Here is a 6330-nt window from a genome sequence, read left to right on the forward strand (position 1 = left end):
GTGTAATGAAGTATATTCCTACATTGACAAAAGAAAATTTAATAACTCAAAAAATACTTCAATTGTTGTCACACACATTAACTAAGGTTTTTCTAATTAAGGTTACAAATTGTGTATTTTAATTTAATTAATTTACAGAATGTACACAAAAAACCATCCCTTTAACCCAAGTGGCTGTTTCAAATCCAGTGCACGTTGGTCCTAACATACAATCATTGTGATCATCGTGATCGGCTGACTACATTCAGAATAGTAAGGCTGGGTGATTTGATTATGCAGCTGAAGGAATCCGCACAGTTTTGTAATTGGGAGCACAGTATGACAAGTTGGAGTCATGGGTTCACAATAATGTTATGAACTGCATTAGAGCTAAACCAGGTCTCATGACATGGCGATTTTGGGCGGAAGACTCAGGAGATGAAAGGAAGATTGGTTTCATCTCTGAACTATTAAACGTTAGACTGTAAATGAGTGGGTTGCCCTTAAATAAAGATTGAATATCCAAATATTTACAACCAAATTTGGTTTTAACATAATATTGTTCGAAATGTAAATAAGAACATTTTGCTCTTTTATACAAAAATTTGGGGTTAGGGTTATAGCGGAGTGGGGGCATAGCATAAATGCAACAGGTCTGGGGAAGTGAGGGTGCAGTCACACAGAAACTATGACACGATATAAGAAAAAAGAAAGTATTTATTTAAACAAAGCAACACAGGGAACAACAAGAACTCTCAGTGGCACCAAAGAAAAGAACACAACCCCCCCCCCCCCCTTTACAGGTGCTTAGCACCCAAAAGTACAGCAGGTGGTGCTCACTCTAACCTGGGGTATTAACAGGAAGTAATACTACGTGTGTGTTATATGTAGACCCCGGAGTATCTTACCTGTCCTTGTTGTCCCAGTGCGCACAACAAACAAACATTAACAATGACAAAGACAAAACAAAAGTAGGTGGCTAACAACTCAAATAATAAAGGCAAAACTAAATCAATGCACCATCAAATATCTAAGCTAAGCCAAACAAAACAAACAGAGCTCTGCCACAGCTCCACCCAAAATGCCTCTCTCTCGCTAACAAAACACAAAGAACTATTTAAAGGGTAAGGGTTGATTGTAGATCTGGACCAGGTGTGGTGATTTGTTATTGGACCCAGGTGAGTCCAATAACTTCCTCTGTTTCCACTTCAATGACGCTTCCTGCTGAGAGCTCCCCCTTCAGGTCCCTGCAGGCATCACCACTCATCCAGGAGGAGGAGACAAAACAACAACACAAAACAGAACACAATACATGTACACATACAGGACATATAGAACACGGTTCGTAACAGCTGCCTAATATTTACGTAAGTGAAATATTAGGTGCGTCTTGTCAATTGAGTCTTGTTTATTTTAAAAGTTGTACTATTAGATTTGTGAAGTAAAAGCATTTGCAGTAACAAATTAATATTTTCATCTACTTATGAGATTGACAGTGGTTGCTTTTGAATGGTCTAAATTGGATAACTTTTACTGCATGTCATAAATTTGGAGATTAACTATTATCAGCTTCAGGTTTTCTCTTCTGTTTTTGGCCAGCGGGACTATTCATATCTTTAAATCTTTACAGTAAGAGCAAGGTGAAAGTCCAAAACATCAAAAATAATAACTGTGATGGATAGATAAACACCTGATGATACTCCGAATGGTGCTGGATGAAATCTCTATTGAAATCCTATGCAGCTTTATCAAGTATTTGAGGGGATGTTGAGTCAATATCATATTTATTAGGTACAAACTAAACACTGGAAGACAGACAGCGATAATTAGAATAGGGTCATCAAACTTATTTCCAGTGGTGTATATTAAACTTTGGAGGGGCATCCACTTAGTCAGGTGAGCTATCAGGCTCCCCTCTTCATTTCCATGTACTCTTTGGTACTTTGGTAAATGCACACTATGAATAATCAATAATCAGTAAAATAAATATTATTTGTATAGCCCATATTTAGAGATTACAATTTGTCTCATAGGGCTTAACAACGTGCAACATCCTCTGTCCTTAACCATCAACAAGAGAAAAACAAATATAAGTATTAACGGAGGACAGGAAACCTCAGAGAGAGCCACATGTGAGGGATCCCTCTCCCAGGACCTTACTAAATTTGGTCCTATCAAAAAAGACCCTGCAGCACCAATAAAATATAAAAAGTAGAAAATACATTAAGTGAGCCCTATTAATATAGCTGAAAGTGATACTCAAAGTATGTCCAGATACCACCACATATCATTATGTCTGCTTCATATTGACCGGCATCGAAGAGCTTGAGGGTGTTAAATTAAATACCAGGTCTTTCATCAAAAAAGGAAAAAAGCTGTGTGTCGAGTGTATGTACGTATCGTGAGAAAGACCGCACGGTCGAGTTAGTGTCCGTCTCACGTGGACCAGACTCCATCGGAAAATTTGTGAAACCAAATTACTGCCGTCCCGCTCATGAGGACTCCTGGTGACAGTTTAAAGGATCACGAGATGGAACTGCAGCAACTGAATTATGCTGTTATTGAAAGCAAAACGCTGAGAATAAATTATGCAATCTGCCTGTCTTTATGAGTCTGCCTGTCTGTCTCACTCTCTGAGTGTCTCACTGTCCCTGTTTCTCTCTGTGGGGTTTGAGTTTAATGATGTAGGGATACGGATACACATCTCACAAAGGTTTCGAAAATAAACTTTACTGTTCTTGGCTTAACGGAGGAAAATGCATGAATGAATGAATTAAAGTAGCACTGAAGTAAAAAGAAGTCAAAGACACAGACAGGTGACCTTTGACATCACAGTCACACAGACAGGTGAGTCCTAATCTCACAGACAGGTGATACAATACAAACCTATCAACAAACATATTGCATTTATTAAACTTAATGGATTGTGTTTATAATGCTTATACAATTTATTTTGGCTGTCTAACTAAAAAACTTGAGATAAAAAAAACATGCCCTTGACCTTGAAAACAACAGACACATATTTTACTATTTAATATTTAATAGAAACGTTCATATATTAATGTTATAGTCTTGCATTTCTACAGTAAATACATTGAAATGCTTAGTTTTCTATCGAGACTTTAATATATAAATGTTATAGTCTTTGATTTCTACAATAAAACATGGTGTGTAAATGAACTGCATGTGCATTTGTGTGCCTGTCCATGTTAAAGTCCACTAACACATGTCTCATGACATCCCACACATGCGGAGAGGTAGTGTCTCATGATTTCTTTTGGACTTTGACCAAATAGCTGGATGGGGAAGTTAATGAGAGACATGGTCTGGGAGGTGTGTGTGTGTGTGCATGTGTGTGTGTGTGTGAGTGCACATGTCTGTCTAAAGTTATGAGGGACAGTTTTGCTTCAAGGCCATCATTGTGAGGATATTCTGACTTTGTGAGGACATCTTTGCTGGTCCTCACAAATGTAATGGGCTGTTTGTGGGTTAGGACTTGGTTTGAGGGTTAGGGTTAGAATAATATTTAGATTAGGGTAAGGGGCTAGGTAATGTATTATGTCAATGAGTGTCCTAACAACTATTGAGAGACAAGCGTGTGTGTGTTATAGATAAATAATTATATGTAGAAAACCAAACACAGTTCAATCTTGGCCAATCAGATGTCTGTCTATCTCAGTCATAACACAGTCAAAACGTGATCGTATGCAGGAGGAAGGAGAGTTCCTGTTACTGACAGGTGGTTTACCTGCTACCACTTGCGCATTCATGTAAATGTTTTAACTCTTACGGTGAATGTTTGCCCAATCATTTAATGTGAATATCATAAGTATCTATGCAGTCTAGGGGAGGACAAGAGGTATTGGCAAAAGAGATGATTCCCAAACTTGAGAAAACACAAGGTACAGCTGAACAGTCTGATCAATGTTAGATCTGTTCCAAACATTCGAAGGCTTTAAGAAGGACAGTTGCACCCGATGAAGAGAGAGATGGGAGATGAGGGAGGTAGACAACAAGCTGCTGTGGGAGAGCCAGCTAGGGCAACAGTTGAGACTGACAACAAACAGAGATAGGGCTGTAAATATTGTTCTGCTCTTTATTTGTCGCAAAGTAGCCTCCCCTCCATGCACAAGTCCATTTTCTTTGTTGGTGCTGGAGTGCATTTGTGTGGTTGAGGGCCCTGATGTGGACACTTTTGTCCCCTTGTGCAGACTTTCTAATGGCTGACCTGCCCCACTATGAGGCCTTTCTGGTATAAACGCTGATCACTGTGTTTGTTGGGACCAGTAGACCTCATGTGCACGTTTCCGAGTAATGTGCATGATCACACCACGAGTGGACTCCCTCTTTATCAGTGTTTGAGTTCAAAGGGAAAGAGAAGAAAGATACAGGGGGATAAGGTACCACAGGGCATTTTGACCAAAATAGATTTTGTTTGACTAATGATTAACGAAGACATGTGGAGGTTACTATTTTAGGTTACACTAAAGGGATTGTTAAGAATTTCTTATTGGTACATTGTATAGGTCTTCATGTGTTGCATGTTACTACATAATGTATAATTAATTTAAATTTTTTTTTTTTGCATATACACACAACGAAACACTCAGTTTTGTTCCAGAAGGGGGAGGGCAGACTATGAGGATGAGCGGACTGAAACACTTTTCAAAACATTTGCTTTTGCAGACTCATGTCATTGAGTTTGTTTGTTTTCCAAGGACTGTAAACAAAAACAGAAAGGTTTAAAATGTCAATGACCTCGATCAAAACAACATAACTGAACTATTATCACTGCTGTATTAACTTGTACGCGGTATTCAATCATGGGTGGTAATCTTACAAATTTGATGCTGGCTATTGTTTGTTGATTTGAAATAACAGAGCTAATAGAAGGACTAAACATAGGCCTGTCCATGTGGTTTCCCTGCTTCCTTTACTTGATTCTCTTATTATTTGCTTGTTTACTGGTTTATGGTAAATCGTATCTGTATACACTGATGTGTCTCCACTTCTGCCACTATCCAGAAATGAAGCCAAAATATCCTGGATAAGATCGCTGCCATATTGTGTATTTGGAAGTTTGCGCATTAGCGATCACGGAATGGAGGCAAGGTACCGCCAACAGTTGCACATGACCAATCATATGTCGATCTGAGCTGTCAATCATGACGTTTCCCTATCATGCTGTTTTTATTATCTAATAGCAATTCAAACCAAGTTTATGGGACAAATTACTTGGACATACATCACTGTGGAAAGAACTACTTGCAATGACAGAAATCTTTTTGGGTAACGTGGGCTATTACGCATTAATTTGGTCCATATCACATCAATTGACCTTGAGGAGGTTGGACTCATGACATATACTGCAGCCAGCCACAAGGTGGCAACTCAGGTGCTTTGGCTTCACTTTTGGGGAGCACTCATGTCATCCTTCTTTATGGTCAGCCTATGGTTGAAAATATATTACCAGTTACCACCATAAATAAACAACAAATCCTAAATATAATGTACCGGCATGTGGATAAAGTCCTCCCCTTGTAGGATACCATTAAATAAAATATGTCTACATAGAGTTCAAACTATATGTTTAGCACTATTGATCTCAGTGTCCCTTCACTTTCTCATTATAAAAAACACTAATATAAGATAATATTAGTCTCTTCCAGAATCGTTATGTGAATCTCTCAGAGTGTGTGTGCTCCTCACCTGAGGGTCAACAGTCCTAAACCAGGCCTCTGTGGACCAGGACACACATCCCTGCAGTGTTCACTGAATGCTGCCACCTAGCGGGTTGGATTAGACATGTGACCTGCGCCAGATGTTTCTCTGGAGGGCATTGATCGTTTCCTTCTTAAAATTAATCAGCAGTGAAAAATTGAAACATTTTAGCTTTAGTTAATCCGAACAGACAGATGTGTTGCTATTTGTAGTGTGCGTTGCATTCACGTCTCCTTGTAAAGTGCTGTTGCGGGGGGGGGTCATGGCCTTCGGGTTAGGGTTAGGTTGGTCAGTGTCTTTTTATATACAATCCATGGTCATTGCTCTTAAATATAAAATACTTAAATGTTTCTAAAGTATTTCACATTTACACAGACCATTCAGTTGTAATGGATGCTTTGGTTTAATATAGTTTAAGCTGTTAAACTCACTTATGTAAAGTAATTGGTCAAAAGTGATCAAATAAACCACATGAGTTTTTACAGAATTCCTTCACCTCTCTGACATCACACTTAGCAATAACTGAAATCCCAGTTACCCTCTTCAGACATACCAGTCGTGTTTGTCACAGTGAAGTCAGCTTAATGACCGATGTGTCAATTATTCCATTATGACTAATGTCCGTGAAGG

This window comes from Pleuronectes platessa, chromosome 13 (assembly GCF_947347685.1).
Source record: "Pleuronectes platessa chromosome 13, fPlePla1.1, whole genome shotgun sequence".
Taxonomy (NCBI): domain Eukaryota; kingdom Metazoa; phylum Chordata; class Actinopteri; order Pleuronectiformes; family Pleuronectidae; genus Pleuronectes; species Pleuronectes platessa.